General features: G+C 54.9%; 2 long non-coding RNA genes across 2 annotated transcripts; one reads left to right on the top strand and one right to left on the bottom strand.

Annotated features, from left to right (window-relative positions):
• The first annotated feature begins 1,631 nt into the window (after window positions 1-1,631).
• LOC124079763 (uncharacterized) lies at window positions 1,632-17,908 on the top strand. The gene is made up of 3 exons (XR_006847448.2): window positions 1,632-1,963; window positions 11,462-11,687; window positions 17,664-17,908. It is a non-coding gene; the product is annotated as an uncharacterized LOC124079763 (long non-coding RNA).
• Window positions 9,317-11,636, bottom strand: LOC124079762 (uncharacterized). Its single transcript, XR_006847443.2, has 2 exons — window positions 11,521-11,636; window positions 9,317-10,894 (listed from the first exon to the last, which is right to left on the bottom strand). It is a non-coding gene; the product is annotated as an uncharacterized LOC124079762 (long non-coding RNA).
• Window positions 17,909-18,538: the final 630 nt, after the last annotated feature.

Genomic DNA, 18,538 nt, shown 5'->3' with positions numbered 1-18,538 from the left:
CCCGAGGGCGTTTGCTTCTGCGACCTGAGTGTCCTAGTGTCGCTGTTACCTTGGTTGTCAACAGATCCGCAAGTCCCCAGGCAGCAGGGACTTTAATTCCCCAGCGCTCCGCAGTGTTGGGTATAGAGTAGGCGCCCAATCAATGCTTGCCAAAATCTATTGGGAAGTAAACCTGTCCTCCCAAGTAGAGGGGGCTTCTTGGGGACAGCGGCTGGGTCACCCAGATCTTCTGTTCTTGTCCTTGCCCTCGTCCTCAACATGTTTTTGCATAACAGGGAAAGAAATTCTAACCCAATTATTCTGTGACTATTTATCAGTTAGGACCAAAAGAATGAAAATAAGTCCCCAGGCACCAACCCCCAGGTGTCTGGGGTTAGTTCCTCTAACGCGGAGCTCAACTATTCTACTTATTTCGTGTTTTCCTTCAGAAAGCCAACCACACCAGCCTGCCCTGCAATTTGGAAATGACACCCGGTTCTCACAGTGTCCCTTGTCCCTGTTGGGAGTGGTGTGGGCGAACTTGGCCGTCACCGTGGGCCCAGGAACGGGACGTCAGGTAATGGGGAACAGCTGCTTGGCTGGGGCGGCCTCCGAGGCCCCCAGGGGGTGACGAGGTGCCTCAGACGAAGGACAGGCGGTTAGGGTTTGGGCGGGGGCTCCGTGGGGAGCGGTGAAGTCCTCTGGCCAAGTTCACCAGGCTCCGGGCAGCATCTGTCCCCAGCACCCAGAGGGAGGGGCCTGCACCCTGGGGCGGACACATCCCCCAGGATCTGATGCACAGAAGAACTGACCTGGGCCCAAGGAGCTGCCTGGGGTGGCCCCTGCTGGCCTCTCCACCCTGGAGTAGGCCACCAGCGTCCCTGGCCACTCCGCAGCCACATGCCAAGCTCATGTGTCCCTCAAGGTCTTGGCTGTCCCTCGTCTGCACCCCACGTTTGCACAGGACGCCCCCATTCCCGCTCTGTGGGTCTCAGCACAAATGCCATTTCCCCCTAAAGGCCAAGCCTGTGACCTCTGAAGGGACCATGACCTCCCTTCCTGGCCACTCGTCATCAGGGCACCCTGAGTTATCCTCTGCCCCGCACAGACCCGGTTGGAAATGAGCTCTTTGTTTATTTGCTTCCTGTCTGTCCCCCCATAAACTCCAGGGGGGACTCGGGAACTAATTTCTGGTTTCTTGTCCCCGTAGGGTTGGACTATAGTGGATATTTGGGAATGAATGACGTTGTGGAGGGACGGATGCTACACCTGCCTCCCTTGTCCTGAGTCGCTCTGTCCTACGGGCCACTTGGTGACAGAGACGTATGTTTAAAATGAACCTGAGGTCATGGCCTCCCTCTCCACCAAACCCTCTGTAGCTCCCAGCTGCTCTGATAACACTGTCTCCCCTCGCTTCCCTGCAGGACCCTGCAAAGATGGACCCCCATCTGCTGTTGGCTGCCCATCTCTCTCATCCTGAAGAAGAGGTGCCCGTAAGGTCCACCGAGGTGACCCCAGAGGACACCACTTGGCGCTGGAGGTGCCTTTGCACTGATATCAGAAAACGGGTGACATTCCAGGAATTCTCTTTGGACAAAAGAACGAGGCCACGGACACCCGACTGGTGAGAGGCTGGGACGCCGTCCAGTCTCCTCGTGTCACCCCACCCGGGTCAGGCTCTCCGCTGTGACAGGCAGAAACAGGACATGACCTTTGCAGACCAATGCCAAGGAGCATCAGGGCCCAAGCCGTGGGAGGCCGGGGTGGGGGATCGAGGGCCTTCAGTGCTCTTTGTGGCCTGGGTCCAAATGACCACACGTGACAGGGGACAAGGGAAGAGAGGGCCGTCACCAGACTAGGGTTTCGCAGTTATGGGCGCCTCCCGTGCCCAGAGTCTCTGCGGCTTCCTCCACAGCTGCCGTTGCGTTCGATGGGACTCTGTCGGAGGGACACTGTCACTGCCTGGGTGACCCTGAGCTGAGAGGTGAGTCGGCTTCTACCTTTGGGTTTTTTCAGATAGAAGTTCCAGAAGGGAAATCCCCGTGGCCCCAAAGCAGGGGCTCCCCAGTGACGTCACAGAAAGCGAGTGACAAGTTCCAAGCACACCCCCTTTTCCCTCCGAGCTGACAAAGCCATTTTCACTGAGGGGGGAACATGGCCCCTGAGCGTTTCTACTTTGCCAAATTGGCCCTTTTATGACGGTGGCCCTGGGCTCTGCCCTGCGGTGACCTCTGCAGACGGGACGCGCACCCCACTTCTGGTCATTTTTAAAGTCGGGCCCGTGCCCGGTGCGTCTCCCTGTGTCCTACTGAGGAAAGCTCTCCTTGTCCCCTTGTCCTCTGACCCTGGTTGACCTTGGCTCATCTCCTCCTGATCTCGTGTCCCCTTCTGAGGATTGAATCCTCCGTCCTCCGTTGTCTCTGGTTCGATGACACCAGGTCCTGGCTGTCCTTCTAGAAGTTCAGCCCGGCTTGCTCAGTCCACATCCCCTGCCCCCCGTCTCCTGTGTCCCTAGCGATGCCCAAGCAGATCAGCCCTGACCCTGTGTCTCTGACTATGGCCAGGCTCGGTCCCAGTGCCATCGTGGGAACAGGGCCGATGTGGCCACTCCCTAGGTCAGGAGAAGCCCCTGCTGCAGCGCCGTCCATCTTGCCCTCCTGGACAGAGTGCCTCCAAGGACAGGAAGCTCACCCCTTCCTGGGACTGTCCTTTCCCTTCCCTGACAACCTTATCCGAGAGCCCGAGCCGCTGACAGGCCCGAGAGCCTCAAGTCACTGTTTCCTGCTGTGCTGAGGGTGGTGTGGAGCCCGGGCAGCTGTCGGCCTGCATCCTGCCGTCCCGGCTGGGCCCCGCAGGGGGCGGGTGACATCAATCATCACCTCCACTCTTCACCAGGACGGCTCCTGGGCTCCTTCTGCCTGTGGCCATTCACACAGAACAGATGACAGATGCCAGGTCTGTCCAGATATAGCCCCCTGTCATGGCTCTGCAGCGTGTGGCTCATTGAGAAGTTTGGGGACACTTTATCAATGAACTCGGGGGAGGGCTCTCTTGTGGAGGAGGCTCCTGAGATAGCAGGACCTGCTGACGTGACTCGCTTTCCCAGGGAGGGCGAAAGTCAATGTCAGGACCGTCCCAGGAGAAAGACACCGCAGGGTGCCAGGGCTCGAGGACCCTGCAGGCCTCACAGTGGGAAAAGGAAGCCCAGTGCGAGGAGCAGAGCTGACCAGGGTCATCTGGGGGATCATGGCCGAGACACAGGGCTCCGCCAGCAAGAGAAGGCCCTGGTGCCCTCAGCGAGCTGGATCAGAGAGGGAAGAGATGAGTCTTGAGGGTCGTAATGCTTGACGTATTTGTTCCAAAAACATACAAAAAAGTCCATCAGCAGCCCGCAGTGAGCTAGTTCTTTAGAATCCCAGTTCATAGCTATTTATGAGATGACGTCTTGGACATATCCCTGAGATGCACGTGAAAAGAGAAATTTTAAATAACTGCATTGATTGGATCTGCCAATCGTCACGGAGCCCACCTAGTTCATTCCCTTAGTGGGACTGAATCCCCTGAAACTGTATCCAAACCTTTCTTTCCTTTAAGCTGATTATCTCGGGTATTTAGTCACAGTAACACAGAGCTGACTAACACAAGATGAGTTCGACATACCCGTAATCATCCAAGAGGAGGTTGCAAGGGGCACCTGAATACAGAGTGACGTCCAGGGACACTTTGTCAGTGAGTTGATCCTGACTCTCAAACCAATATCACTACATTGGGCCCTGGGAAGAGGCCCAAGGTAGTGATATCGGTTTGAGTGTTGTTAACCTCAACAAGTTGCTTAAAACCTACACAGGACAGGATGACATCGCTCATCAAGAGAACGAGTCGGTGGAGAAGAAGGGGAGTCAGGCCTGAGCCCAGCAGCCCTAGGTCAAGGCAGCCAAGGAGACAGAGGAGGAGAACCCAGAGGAATGGTCTCCTGGAAGGGGCAAGTGTGCTTCAGGAAAGGGAGTCAGCAGCTACGTCCACTGCTGCTGATTGGTCAAGAGACAGTGAGGAGTGACCACTGACCATGTGACTTAGCAACTTGGAGGTCACCCTTCAAAGGCCCGCCCCCAATGACCTAACTTTCTCCCAATAGGCCACACCTCTTAAAGGTTCCACTCCCCCTCCCCCCAGGGCACCAGAGGCTGCAGGGTCCTGGGGATGCTCTGGAGACGCAGGGTTGGACGCCGAGGAGAGCGTTTGGAGACACAGGCGACTTGCTGTCCCGAGGAGCCAGAGGGGCTCAGGGCTCAGGCGAGGGCTGGGGAGCCCCTTCCCTCCCTCCCAGGACTGAAGGTCAAGGCTGGAAGGCTGGGCCTCGTCTTTGACCCACAGCCTCCCCGTCCCCTTCCACCTGCCCGGGGGACGTTCAGGGCCTGTGCCCACTTTCTGTGTGGACAAGTTGGCAGAAGTGGATTAATCCACCAAGACAGGACCCGACAGGCCCCAGCAGGAAGGAGAAGGGAGCGTCTGAAAGAAAACAGGCAAAGTCGTCTGCATGAAGGGCTCGCAGAGAATGTCACTGTCAAGTGACACCTCAGGTCTGAGGACCAAGTCACCAGGTGACAGTGACAGGAAGGCGTGGCGGAGCTCTGAGGGGCCCAGAGCCCAGCAAGGGGGAACCTGGAAGCCACCTTGGGGTGACAGGCTGGAGTCCGATGGCCCAGAGGTCCAGGGCTGGCCGAGGGAGGGCAGCCTGCTTGGACCTCAGTGGCCAGGCCCGAGGGGGCAGGAGCAGGAGACCTGCTGAAGGACAGTCCCTTCCGCTGCTGGTGCCCACCCCCTGCCAAAAAAAGTGAATGAACTGGCAGCACCTCTCAGATCAACTTTACTGCAAGTTGGAAAAGTAAGGCTTCCTCGTAGCCAACAATGCTTACATCAAAGGAAAGCAGGGAACAAAAAATCACCAGGTTGGGTGCCGTGGCCCACGCCTGTCATCCCAGTGGCTTGGGAGGCTGAGGCAGGAGGATTGCAAGTTGGAGGCCAGCCTCAGCGACTTAGCGAGGCACTAAGCAGCTCAGGGAGACCCTGTCTCTAAATAAAATACAAAATAGGGCTGGGGACAGGGCTCGGTGGTCATGCGCCCCTGGGTTCGATCCCTGATACCCCCCAAATAAATAAATACATGAAATATCACAGAACCTTGATGATAGAGTTCCCTGATCCCAGTCGCCCTGGCCCAGCAGTGCCCTTGAAGACAGCTGTGCACGTGCCTGATGCACATTTCTAGTACACGACTTGGGGCAGCAGAAAATATCTGAGGCACATTATAGAAAACAACACTCACGACAAGAAACATCTACAGACCTGGTGAAGGGGGTGGGGAATGTGAGTTCCAGAGGGACAATATTGTAATGTCAAAATGTTCCACTTTCAGCAAAAAACTATGAGCCATGAAAGGCCACAAAGTAGGGCCTATACACAGGGAAAAATTAATGGAGATGGTGTGTGAGGAAGGGAAGGCACTGGACTTAATAAACATGGAAGTCGGCTTAATTGATATACACTCAAAGAGCTAAAGGGAACCGTGTGTGTGATTCCATAGAAAGAGAATATTAATAGAGAAATGGAGACCAGGGGAGCCGCAGAGCAGAGCTGGGGTCGAGAAGTGTGAGCACTGCGACGCTGAACGTGTCAGGGTCAGCAGCAGCGTTCCTGAGCAAGCTGAAGAAAGAATCGACAAACTGGAAGACAGAGGAAAGGAGATCACCTCGTCTGAGAGAGAGATCAGGGAGAAGGAAGAGGAGGAGGAGGAGACAGAAGAGGGAGGAGAGGCGGTGGAGGAGGGTGGACAGAGATCTGGGGCCTGTCACCAGGTGCACCAGCGTGTGCATCCCAGGGGCCTTGGAAGGAGGGGGGAGAGAGAGAGGGGGCAAAAGGCATAGCGGCACTGGGGAGGACCAAAACATGGCAAATCTGACCAGAGGTAACAATCTGAACATCCAGAACCTCAGTGAGTCCTCAGGTCCTCACGGAGACACATCGACCAAAACGACCGAGTCCTCAAAGCAGCGAGAAATGAAGGAGGCACTTCAGTAAGAGCCACCGCTCGCTGATGCCTCATCAGAAACCCTGGAGGCCAGAGACAGTGGGATGGCTTACTCAATGTGCTGAGAGAATAAAATGGTCGGCCGAGAATTCCATATCCAGGAAAACTACCTTCAAAAGTGAAAGAGAAGCCGGTGTGGTGGGGACACCTGTCATCCCAGCAATTTGGGAGGAGGATCGTGAGTTCAAGCCCAGCCTCAGCCACTCAGCAAGGCCCTAAGCAACTCAGGGAGACCCTGTCTCTAAATAAAATATAAAAAGGGCTGGGGACGGGGCTCAGTGGGCAAGTGACCCTGGGTTCCATCCTGGTACCAAAAAAAGAACCACAGCGTCCATCTATTCCGTTTATGGGGACCCAACACTTCCCACATACGATCTCCATTTATTCTCTTTAGGACGAGCATCTTTGTCGTGCACCTGGGGACACGAGTGACTGTCACCCTGAGTGACTTCCTGGTGTTCACAGGGCTAAGAGGGTAGGTGCCCATGGACACGGGGGTCAGCCTCCACGATGTTTCCTCCATGAAATCCCGTCCATCTGTGGCATTTCTGGGACCAGCGTCCAGTCCCAGCCCCTGACAGATACTGGTGACCAACCATGGCCTCTTCTTCCTGAGTGTGGACTTGCCATCCTCCCTGTCCCCAGGCAGCAGCCACCAGTGATCACACACAAGCTCCCCGCAGCCTGTGGGTCCATCTCCTGTGCTCTCCGTTACCGTGGTCCAAGCATGCTCAGTGGAAGGTTCCAGAACACACAGCCCCACAGGTCTTCAGTTGCGTGGTTTCAGTCCCTTACTGTGCCTGATTCATAAAGTGGGCTTCATCACAGATGTGACACTTCTGTCCCATCTGCAGCCCGAGCCCGTGACTGGGGGTCTTGGAAGGTGTCCCTGTGGATAGGTGGGGACCGCTGTAAGTGGCACAAGAAGGAAGCTCGTGGGCCACCCTGGCACCCACGAGATGCTGCCCCGCTCTGCCTGAAGTGGCGTCTACTGGACCTGCCTTGGATCAGCAGGGGCCCAACTCGGGGCCTAATCCCCAGGGACCACGTGAGGTGGCTTTAAGAGCCTGGCTAACTGAACGCAAAGTGACAAGATTTGGAAACGGAAAGAGATAAGAGGAGACCCCAGGCAGGAGACCACAGTCCCACACCCACGTCCACTTCATCTGCAGGAGGAAGAAAGTGACCCAGGAGCCGCCCACGTGCTCCGACGGAGCATCCTGGATCCTGAGGCTTTGGTTGGGATGTTGGGGAAGGGGGGACCGGCCCAGCTGTAGAATGTCCAGTAGGTGCTGCCGCAGCCACCTTGGTGCTCTGAAGGGAGGACCCGAGTGGGAAGGAATCAACAGCAGGGAAAGTGGACCTACAGACCTGACCTGAGCTCCTGGATACAGCCGCACCTGCACTCCCACCCCTGCCTGTTCATTTTTTTTCTTAAACCGGTCTTGAGGGTTTTTTTAAAAATTATTTTTTGGTGGTTGCTCTTGTTGTTAATTGTTAACCCCAAGTTAATACAATTCACTTTTCTTTGTCTCAATTTTCATTTAAAACGATGAAATTACTGATGTCACAAGCCACTTCTCCAGTGGGCGGAGTCAGCTACCTTTCTCACCTGCTCACCTTGGGACTAAAATCTGCTTTGATAGAAGAAATCTACAGCTGGAAAAGAGGCCAAGTGACCACGTTTGGACACTCTCTTCCCAAATGGAGAGCTGGAAAGTCACCCAGGAGGAACTGAAGTCATTATCTTTTTCAGTATAAGAAGCTTCAGAATCAGTTTATCTGGTTCAGTAAAACCTAAGTGAGCTCTTGGTTTATCACCCCGCCATTTCTGCTCACAGTCGTTTTCTAGTCCTACCCGGGAACTGTAGCTGATAAGAATAGCAAACCTAGCTAGGCACTGGGCAAGGTGGAGGCCAGCCTCAGCGACTTAGTGAGGCCCTGAGCAGCTCAGGGAGACCCTGGTTCTGATAAAATACAAGAAAAGGCTGGTCTGATGAGCATGATGTTTCCCAGAGTATTTTCAGAAGGCATTTTTAGGAGAGAGGGAGAGAGAGGTTGGGGGCAGGGGCTGGGGACAGGCTCCCACCTCTGCCACCACCCACGACTTCCCAGGTCCAGAAATTTTGGCAATCCTTGTTAGGACAGAGTTGAACAAAATATATGAACTGCAGGACTTGGAAACATTTTGCACGGTTCTGGGGATGGAACCCAGGGCCCCACACATGCTGGACACGGGCTGCCCCACTGAGCCGCCTCCCCAGCCCAGGACGGGAAACTTGAGCCTCCTCTTGGGCACCCTGATTCTGGAATAGGGAGGCAGAGAATATCAGGATTCCCAGACTCACCCGACAGAGGACATTTTCCTGGGCACAGTATCTTGGGGAGGCGTTTTGTGAAACAAACTTTAGGGAAAGCTGGATTTGGGGGGGTCTGTAGGATCCCTTTCAATCCAGAGAGATTGGAATTCAAAATGCAGTGTTTTGACTTGGGTCTGCGGAGATGCTAAACCACATCCTGATTCATAAACACCACCACAGTCACGGGCAGCAGTGATGTTTAGATGGGGTTTCAGAGGGAATTTTTAGAATTCCAGTTGCTAAAAATGAGTGCAAGGCGGGTGCGGTGGTGCACGCCTGTCGTCCCAGCTGCTTGGGAGGCTGAGGCAGGAGGATCAAAGCCAGCCTCAGCCAAAGCGAGGCCCTCAGCAGCTCAGCGAGACCCTGTCTCTCAATAAAATGCAAAACAGGGCTGGGGACGGGGCTCAGGGGTCGAGTGCCCCTGAGTTCAATCCCTGGTACCAAAAAAAAAAAAAGAGTGCAGATGGATTGGAGGGTAATGACCCCCAACAGAACCTCCCGTGAACTTGACCGTGATTAGCAACACAGGGCGCTCCCCTGTCAGCTGACCTTGGCGGGACTCTCCACTCTTAGGAATTGGAAGCCACCTCCATTGTCCCCCTGTCCCACCAAAGTCTGGGGAATGTCTAGAGTCTCAGAAAGTCGCAGCCTGAGGCGAGTGTCTCAGAGACTGTCAGTTGCAAAATCAAAAAGGCTTTGAACGTTTGGAGAAAGAATCAGACTCAGGAAAAGAAATGTTCCCCCTGGTGCGCTTGGTCCCCGCAGGAGAGGCAGAGAGCAAGCCCAGCCAGCAGGCAGCTCTCGGAGGAACTGCCCCGGGGAAGACATTAATCCCACAACAGGCTTAATTGCTAATCAGAAAAATGTGCACAGTCTGACTGACACCCCATTCAGAAAGCTCGCTTTATTGTCGTGTTCTGGTGAGCATGAAAGTACCCACAGGAAAGGAATTCGTAAATCCAGCCTGGGTGGGGGGCCCCTAAGTGGATTTGCACTTTCAAAATTGAATTTTTCCCATCCTGGAGTTCTCAGGAAGCCGCGAGATGGTGGGGGGCAGAGGGCATGACTTTGGAGTCAGACATGGATTTGGCAGATATGTGTTGGGGTGTCCTCGGGTCGGCCCCCAGCTCTGGCATTGTACAAAGTCCAGAGATTCTTGCAGAGGAACCATTGGCAGAGATTTGGGGTTAGTGAGCACACAGTTTGCTCAAAATGGGGTCAGTGACCCCTACCTTTGAGTGGAGACTGTGAACAGCCGGAAGGAACATGGATCTGAGCTGGGCGTATGGCCCACGCCTGGAATCCCAGCAGCTCAGGAGGCTGAGGCAGGAGGATCGCAAGGTGGAGGCCAGCCTCAGCAACTTAGTGAGACCCTGAGCAACAACTCAGTGAGACCCTGTCTCTAGATAAAATATAAAAGGGGCTGGGGACAGGGCTCAATCCCTGGTACCCAATAATAGTAATCATAAAGAAAGAAAGAACATTGATCTTGAGTTGGGTGGACTTGGCTTCAGATTCTGGCTCTGCCATTTGGCACAGCTAATCACATCCTGTCTCTGGGACCCTCAGTCTCTTCATCTGCAAACGAGTCTCTAGCACCCACCTTGAAGGACTGTCGCTCCCAGTGGGTCAGGCCACGGGCCACACCTGCACAGAGGAGGACGTCGATGATCAGGAGCTGCCGTTAATGGGGTCAGGATTTAAAATGGGGGCCTGCTGAGCCGACAGCGCCCCACCTTCCACCATGATGCTCACCTTCTCTGGGTATTGGGGTTCCTGATCAGTAATGGAGCTTTCTGGGGCTCAAAGCTGTGTCAGGGGGAATCCCAGGCGCTGCCCCAATTCCTGTCAAGCTACACAGTGCACGGCCCATGTCGCCCGTCCTCCTTAAAGATGTTTCTCAAATACGCACAACGCCCTTACCGCTGTGGTCTGAGTGTCCCCTCCAAAGCCCGTGTCAAAACTTAGTTGCCATTGTGACAGTGTCAAGAGGTCAGGTGATGCCCCCCAGTTGCTACTATCACTGGGGACAGGGACTGGTAAAAAGCAATAGATTTGTACGAGCTGAAGAAAAGCCGTAGTGTGTGAGTGTGGGTCAATGATCACAAGAGTGGGTTTGTTATAAATCTGGCCGCCTTGCACACTCTGTCTCACACATGCTCACTTGCCCTTCCGCCCTGTTATGATGAGACAGGAGGCCTTGACCAGATGCCTCTGCTGTGCTGTTGGGCTTCTCGCCTTCCAGAACCATGAGTTAGATAACCTTTTTACTTCATAAATCCCCCAGCCTCTGGTATTGTGTAACAGCAACAGAAAACGGACTGAAACACATAGTGACTGAATTCTCCTGCGATGCTCCTTCTGGATCACGTGTCGTAGCTCATGTTGGGTGTAAACCAAAGCTGTCCCTTCTTGGGGTGATTGGAATGTCCTCATCATTCGCTTGCCAGTTTAGCTGTGTGGCACACTTAAAAAAAAAAAAAAAAAGTGACATTCATCAGCAACAAGAAAGGCCTCTCCCCTGAGGGAGCTGTCTGTGAATAATAGTTCCAAAGAACAAAGCTGTTTGCTGGCCCACCGCCTCGCCACCTCTGAACCCTGTGGCCCTAGTGAACGGAGATGGTGCATGTCTCCCTCTAGAATGACGAAGCTCTGTTCCTGTGTCCCCTTTCTCTACCCACCCACTACGCGTTCCTGCCAGGGCTCTGCCTCAGATGCCCACAGATAATGCCTTTGCGATTCTCGACATAGTCAGCTGCTTCCAGAAGGCAGAGAAGGTGGCCCCACACTAGTCCCAGGAACTGACCTCCTTAGACCTGCACTTGTCCTGCTCTCCAGACCAGAGACCAGGAAACGGGGCCTGCTAATGAGCTGAGGGACTGACCAGCAGGGGGCTTTCGTGCAGGGACAGGATCCATGAGGGGGACGAGAATTGAGGCCACTGGTTAAGAGCTGCCCTGCTCCCTGAGGGGGCTCCGTGTCTTCAGGAGACATTTTTGATGTGGGTTTTATTCTGTTCCTTCCTCCCCCCCAGATCTCACTGCTGCCAAGGTTATCCGATCCCATCTCCGGCTCAGATCCACTGAACCTGACCTTTGCCCAGTAAAGCAGAACGTCTCTCGCTTATCTTGAGCTTGGACCAAGAAGGAACATGGATAATCAAAACCACAAGCAGAAATGGCCGAGATACAGCACGTTCTGGGTTTTTTCTGCCGAGAAAGGGGAACAGCGAGGATTAGTGCTGGGGTCACGAGACGCAGGTAGGTGTGATGGCTCTGAGGGAGCCACCCCCCAGTGTCACTGGTCTGTGTAACCTTGTCACTGGGGTGGAGGGAGCAGGGGAGCTTCCCAGGTCGGCTGGGCACTTGCTGTGTGACTTCAGGTAGCTGGGCAACCTCTCTGAGCCTTGGTTTCTCAGGCAGCTCTTGCTAACGTGGCTGGTGGACTCCCTGTGGGTAGGGCAGAGAGCAGGCCCTCGGGACCCGTGAATGGACCCAGTAGGGACACTGCAGGCGGAACTGAAGGGTCCCGGTGAGGATCAAGGAACAGCTGAACTTGGGAACCAGAGCAGCCCCCACCTTTCCTTCTTGACTTTTCGGGGTGCTGGGAGGGAAGCCAGGGCCTCCCGCCCCTGAGCCCCCAGATGCCGCTGTCACCTGGCTCCCTTGGGTGTGGATTCTATGGTGCTTTTTGGCGAGAGGAGGGAAGGGCTCGGCTGGGATCTTAAACTTGCAGAAAATCCGCAAGAAAAGTCCAATCAGGTCTCACTGTGCAGATCCACCCACCGTCTGTCACGGTCCCTCTCTGTGAACAGACGCCATGCGCCCCCCACAGCCACACACAGTCACACATGGTCACAGGCACAGCCACACACGCATTGTCCCCAGAGCCACCTGGGACTGCACAAGGCACCCCTATTTCCCTGGTGGCCCCACGTCCTCCTAAGGAGATGGCCCTTCCCTGACATCACCGTGTCCACAGCTAATCGGTCCAGGTTTAGATTTGGTCAGTGGCTCCAAGAGTAACCTTCTGGAACCCCGCGGGTCCCTCCAGGTCCAACATCACCTATTATATTCTCCCGCCCCGTCTCTGGCCGGCTTTGGTCTGGAGCCGTTCCCTGGTCAGGTTGTCTTTCTTGACCCCGGCAGAGTGCACTCTGATTATTCTCTGGAACATTCCTCTATTCGGGTTTGGCTGATGTCTCTGAGCACTGGATCTGTTCTGTTTTCCCATCGTCACGGTGCTGTGTAGGTTGAACTAGTTTTGTTCATACATTTGTCTCATTTCTTGTCTCCTCCAAGTGGTCCACGACTGTCACTCCAGGGCTCAGGAGGCTGAGGCAGGAGGATCGCAAGTTGGAGGCCAGCCTCAGCAACTTAGTGAGGCCCTGAGCAACTCAGTGAGATCCTGTCTCTAAATAAAATGCAAAAAGGGCTGGGGATAGGGCTCAGTGCTCAGCACATGTCCTTTTCTCTGTCAGGACAGCCACAGAAGTTGCAATGTCCCCATTGGTAAGGGCAGGACATCAGTGGGCACGCAGGTTGGTCGGCTCCAGTGTTGGGGATGGTGGCCTGGGCTGTGTGCTTGTGGGGGTCTCCCCAGCCCCAGGTCTCTCCACTCTGAAGTCGCTACTTTTCCCTTTAATTCCTGACTGGTTTGCGGGGAGGGACTTTTACAGTGTCAATACCTGGAGGATCCACAGGCGATCTTCTTTCTTCCTCCATCTTTGCTCCTACTTAGTAGTCGGTGTTTCTGTTGCTGTGACAAAACACCCGAGGTAAGCAGCTTACACAGAGGAAAGGTTTCAGCCCATGCTTGCTGGGCCCCACGGCCGCTGGGTCCGTGGTGAGAGCAGAATATCGTGGCAGAAGCACGTGGCTGAGGATACCTGTCACCTCGTGGCATCTGGGAAGTGAGGAGAGAGGAAGGGGCCAGGGTTCTAATAGCCCTTTGTAGGGAAAGGGCCCGCCCCCAATGACCTCACTTGCTTCCTTTAGGCTCCGCCTCTTAAAGGTCCCACCCCCTCTCAGCCGTGCCACAGGCCAGAGACCAGGCTTTGAACACATGGGACTTGGGGGACATTCCCTGCCTCAGCCTTGGAAGCAGCCATCTCTCCGATGAGCCTGGATCCTTTTGGGGCTCAAAAATGTTTAGGATCCATGATCTGGTGGTGGGGGGGGGCTCCTGCTCCCAATATGTCATTGCTTCCAGGCCCCTTGGGGGACGGGTCAGGAAGTGCTGCTGCATTTATCCCCCCAGTTGTAGATGGGCACAATATTTCATTTATTTGTTTTTATGTGGTGCCGAGGGCGGACCCAGGGCCTCACAGGTGCTGGGCGAGCGCTCTGTCACTGAGCCCCCGCCGGGGCCCCCAGGAAGCTCTGGATATAGAATGCGCGTGAGTCACCGAGGCTCTTGCTCAAATGCAGGTTCTGACTCAGTGCCAGCTGGGATTGCATCAGAGATCCGCACATCTGACCCGCTTCCTGGGTGTGCGGGGCTGTCAGTCCCCAAGGCACATGGAATACAGCGGTTCTCCAAACCTGGTGGCATCAGAATCAACCGGACGGCCACGCAGAGTCCTGGGCCCTACGCTGACGTTTCTGACTTCAGCAACTTTGGGAGGGGGACTGAAACTTGGCCTTTTTGTTTTTCTTTGGTGCTGGGGACTGAACCAAGGGACACTACCACTGAGCTATATCCCCAGCCCCTTTTTATTCTGTAATTTTGAGACAGGTCTCGCTAAGTGGCTGAGGCTGGCCTCCAACTTGTGATCCTCCTGCCTCAGCCTCCAGAGTCATGGGGATGACAGGTGTGCACACGGTCCCCTGGTGATGCTGCGGTGGCTGACCTGGGAAGGGTACTGGTCCTCAGAAGGTCAACCTGGACCACTTGGCCAGACCCTGTCTCAAAATACAAAACGACACGGGATGGGGAGGCAGCTCCGCGGCAGAGGGCCGCGTGTTCAAGTCCCAGTTCACACAAACCAACAAGGAGACCACTGCGTCTGGGCAGAAGGAGGTGAGGTCAGAGGCCAGGGCTGTTCTGTGAGATGGGAGGCCATCGAAGGCTCTGGGCAGAAGCGGAGTGATCTGAACACCTAGCCAGGTCCCCACCCACCGTCGCGAGGCCAGCTGTCCCTCTGCCAGGCCGGGCACTGTCTGCCTGAAGGACTTTGGCTTCTGGTAAGGAAAGAATGACTTCACAGTCTGCTGAGAGCGACCCTCGTGTTGCCCATGATTTTGTGCAGAGTTGCTTTTCAAGGCTTTGAGACCTTTGGAATCAGGTTCAGGCAGAGCAATCAAGCACTGCGACCAGGACAAGGACTTGGTGCACAGGGGACATCTTCAATACTTCAGAGACATCCAGGAGGGCGCTGCTTTAAGAAAAGTCCCCACATACTGCACATCTGTGTGATGGACTTCACATTTGTGAACTATACTCTTAAAATGGGGAAGAGGGTACATTTTGCAATTCTTTGACCACAATAAAAAATAAGCTGGGGGCAGGGGGTCACGCCTGTCATCCCCACAGCTGGGGAGGCTGAGGCAGGAGGATCGCAAGTTGGAGGCCAGCCTCAGCCACTTAGTGAGGCCCTGAGCAACTCAGGGAGACTCTGTCTCTCAATAAAATTCAAAATAGGGCTGAGGATGGTGCTTAGGGGTTGAGGGCCCGTGAGTTCAATTCCTAGTACCAAAAATAAAAGAAAAATTAAAAAAAGAAAGAAAGAAAAGCTGATGATAGTATAAAGAAATTTAATTTGATCTCTCAAGATGTCAAAGAGACGGTCCAGTTCCCCAAGGTAGAATTTTTTCCATTTTTATTTGTGCTTTGGGAAGGGCACCCCAGGTTCCCTCTCCCCCACGGAAGACAGCGTCCCACCATCGAGACCTGGAGCCGGTGTGGGGTGGACTCCATGGCACCTCCTGAGGCTGCGGAGCTGCAGTGGGGTCAGGTTGAAGACCCTGAGTCCCCATGACAAGGGGATTCTCCCCGATGGGCCCTGGATCCGAGTCACCTTCAGGAGAGGGTCCCTCCAGGGCACCGAGACGCAGCTCAGTGGACACAGCCCCCGGGGAGCCAGGGGCTGGCTGCTGCCCTCCTGGGCCGTCACCTCCACCCCAGTGCTGATGACTTGGAGATTCTGCTTATCTGTCCCCAAGGGCACCCTGGGCCTGGGCTTGGCCCGGACAGGATTCCTGGGACGAGAGTCACCGTCTATTTTGATTCTGGCAGTTGTTGACATTTCTTCTAGGAAAGGAGGGGGGGGACCTGTTGGTAGGATTCCGCCGTCCCCAGCGTGTCCCTGTTCAGGGCCAACTGAGCAGGGACAGGTGTGGCCCCGGGGCCCCTTGGGGGATATGGCAGCCCTCACCCAGGACAGAGACCTGTCCCGAAGCCTGTCCACCTGCCCTGACGGTGACCTGCCCTTCCCCTTGGTGATCTGGGCCCTGCATTTTCCTGGGCAGAACCTGACGGTGATGTCACCGTCTCGTGATGCTGCTGGGTGACCTTGCTGAGTGAGCCGGTCCCACTTATTTCTCCCGCACCCTTAAAGCTGCCCAGGGGACAGCATTGCTGAGAACCGAGGTGGCGGAGGGCAGAAGGGGACGTCGCTTGGCCCCCTGATGAGTCCTGGGTCCTCCTAGTTTGGGCAATTCTTTTGGCCTGAAAATCTGGGCCCTGCTATTGTTACTATTTTTTCTTTTTTGTGGGTACAGGGGGTCGAACTCAGGGGCTCTCAACCCCTGAGCCCCGTCCCCAGCCCTATTTGATATTTTATTTAGAGACAGGGTCTCCCTGAGTTGCTTAGGGCCTCGCTGAGTTGTTGAGGCTGGCCTCCAACTTGCAATCCTCCTGCCTCAGCCTCCCCAGATGCTGGGATGACAGACATGGGCCAGGCTCACTGTCCCCCTTTCCTGGAGGAGGAAACTGAGGGTGGGGGAAGCTGAGTCTGGTTCACATCTTGCGAGCCACGGTGCTGGGCTCCGAATCAACTTACAACTTCCCCCTGGCGCCTGTGGAACATGGAATGTTTTCTGTACTTAGCTTTTGGCAGCAGCAGCAGAGCGTAGGATGGAGTCTCACCAACCACCGGGATTGAAGGGGGTAAGGAGCCGGGGCTCACAGGCCAACGTCGCTCATGTTGCCTATAGACCAAGGACGCTGCGAAGGCAGAAGAGCGCCACCTGCTGTCACAGTTGAGATAAGGAAGTGGGGCTGAGCAGTAACGGGTCCTTCATCCACCTCAGAGGGGCAAGAAGGGCTGGTGTGCTCTTGCACGAGGACACCAGGGACAATACGTCATGTGCTGTCATGGGTTGTCCACTTCAGAAGTCTACCAGAAAAGATCTGGAAAACTGCTGCCCATGATAAATATTTGAGGATAAAAAAGACCATTTTTATGTTTTTATGCAGCAGTTAAAAAAATGTGTGATTGATCGGGGCTTGGTGGTGCACGCCTGTTAGCCCAGTGACTTGGGAGGCCGAGGCAGGAGGATCACAAGTTGGAGGCTGACCTCAGCAAATCAGTGAGGCCCTAAGCAAGTTGGTGAGACCCTGTCTCAAAATACAAAATAAAATAAGACTGGGGATGGGGTTTAGTGGCTGAGTGACCCTGGTTCAGTCCTCAGTACCCAAAAAACAAAACAAAACAAAATCCACATTTAATTTGAAAAAAAAAATAAGACGTGAAATTTAGGTGCATTCTCTGGGTTTCTTAGATGATTTCTACTATGTATTACTTTATTGGGGGGTACTGGGGATTGAACTTGGGGGCACTCAGCCACTGAGCCCCGTCCCCAGCCCTATTTTGCATTTTATTTAGAGACAGGGTCTCCCTGACTTGCTTAGGGCCTTGCTAAGTTGCTGAGGCTGGCCTCCAACTTGCCATCCTCCTGCCTCAGCCTCCCGAGCCGCTGGGATAGAATATTATTATATTTTAAAAATATTTTTAGTCGTAAATGGACGTACTACCTTTATTTGATTTGCTTACCCAGGGCCTCCCACGTGAGAGAGGCCTCTCCTTTGGCCTCAGGCAGATCTCTGTCCCCCTCCTGGATTCTTCATCCCTGTCTGCAATGACACCTGGGCCTCTGAGGTCCCCTTGACCCCCTCCCTCTCCCACCTCACCGTCCCCCGGCCTCCTGGGCTTACTCTTCTGGGGGCTGTTGTCCCCTTGTCTATCTGTGATCCACCAAAAAGTCTCTTTTTCCCTTTTTCTTTCTTTTTCTCAGTTCTGGGACCCAGGGCCCCGTCCCTACTAGTCGAGGGCCCCACCACCGAGCCTCGCTCCTAGCCTCCCGCCACCTGCCTCTTGATGTTGAGACGGAGTGTTGCGCAGTGTTGGAGGCTGGCCTCAAACTTGAGATGTTCCTGCCTCAGCCTCCCGAGTCGCGGGGATCACGGAGTGTCCCTCCACACCTGGCGCATACTGGACACCTGGTGGTGGCATGTATTGAATAAATCAAATTATTTCGAAGCCACGATTCTCTTGAAAGCCATCAGGGGAGAGAAAGTGAGTGGGCATTTGGAATAAGTCAGATGGGGGCTTGGCAGACCTCACGGGCCGTTCCCTCTGTGCCTTCTGACCTGCTGCTGGTGACAGGGCAGGGACATCCCAGCACCAGCCCAGGCTGCTCCTGGAGAGGCCTTGCCATCCTCAGGTGACCTCGGGGCACCTCACTGGTCCCACTGGGTCGGGAGCCAGGTGAGTCTGAAGCCACCACGGGCTCCTCCTCCTTCTGTCATTTCCCACCTTCCCGAGGACAGGTGGGTCCCTGTCAAGTCCCCAGCCTGGATGCCCACAGCGCGGCAGGTGGGGCTGGCAGGGAGGAGCCCGGGAAGAAATTCCTCTGGAGTCATCCGTTTGAAAACCCCCAGGGGCCACACCCTGGAAACTTCTAGAAGCTGCCAAGAAAATAGGAATCTACACGCTCTGGTGTGTTCGCATGGAGTGACGGGCCGGAAGGGAATTCAGAACACGCGCATGGCCTTTTCTTCCTGGGGTCAGGGACGCCTGGCTCGGCCTCACAGCTGGCACATCTGCACATCTGGCAGGTGGTGGTCACGCAGAAGAGGGCGCAGGGCGGGGAGAGGGACGTGTTGTCCA

Source organism: Marmota monax, unplaced genomic scaffold (genome assembly GCF_021218885.2).
Source record: "Marmota monax isolate L192 unplaced genomic scaffold, Marmota_monax_Labrador192_F-V1.1 WCK01_AAM20220418_F8-fsc00028, whole genome shotgun sequence".
In the NCBI taxonomy this organism is placed as follows: Eukaryota; Metazoa; Chordata; class Mammalia; order Rodentia; family Sciuridae; genus Marmota; species Marmota monax.
This window is presented reverse-complemented; position numbering and strand designations above follow the sequence as displayed.